The sequence below is a fragment of the Nomia melanderi genome, unplaced genomic scaffold (genome assembly GCF_051020985.1).
Source record: "Nomia melanderi isolate GNS246 unplaced genomic scaffold, iyNomMela1 scaffold0085, whole genome shotgun sequence".
Lineage (NCBI taxonomy): Eukaryota > Metazoa > Arthropoda > Insecta > Hymenoptera > Halictidae > Nomia > Nomia melanderi.
In genome coordinates this window covers 232501-232970 of record NW_027475200.1, presented here as the reverse complement: position 1 = coordinate 232970, position 470 = coordinate 232501, and the positions used below count along the sequence as shown (strand labels likewise).

The window sequence follows — 470 nt, the reverse complement described above, 5'->3', positions numbered from 1 at the left end:
TCGTGCGTTATGTCCGTGCTTACACGATGGAGAGCGCTCGAGCATACGTGCTTACAAACCTGAAAGTCGATGTGACATCCGAGATTCTTTTTCTTCTAAAAAGATCTCGGAGAGATACACGGGAGAGTTTGAAATTTTTGGAGGTCCTCCTGATGTATATGCGCGGATATACCCATGTGGTAATTCGTGCGGAGTTGGTAATCTAATAGTGGAGCGAAATTTACCAACTCGAAAGAGAAGAGAGAAGAGAGTAGAGAGAAGAGAGAGGAGAAAGAGAACTGTCTTAAAGACGAGAAAAAGTATCGTCGATCCGACTCTTAAGGGGAGAGAGTCGGCGACTAAGATATATATATACATACATATTTTTGCTTCGTATGATGAAAATTTACTCGAAGCTCCCTGGTTGATCCTGCCAGTAGTCATATGCTTGTCTCAAAGATTAAGCCATGCATGTCTCAGTACATGCCGTA

The 470-nt window shown here is 42.8% G+C and overlaps 1 non-coding gene across 1 annotated transcript in view; it reads left to right on the top strand.

The window, feature by feature from the left end:
* The first annotated feature begins 396 nt into the window (after positions 1–396).
* Positions 397–470, top strand: part of LOC143175452 (small subunit ribosomal RNA) — a 1921-nt gene continuing 1847 nt past the window's right edge. Inside the window, exon 1 of the ribosomal RNA XR_013000230.1 lies at positions 397–470. This exon is cut by the window's right edge and continues 1847 nt beyond it. This is a non-coding gene — a ribosomal RNA (small subunit ribosomal RNA).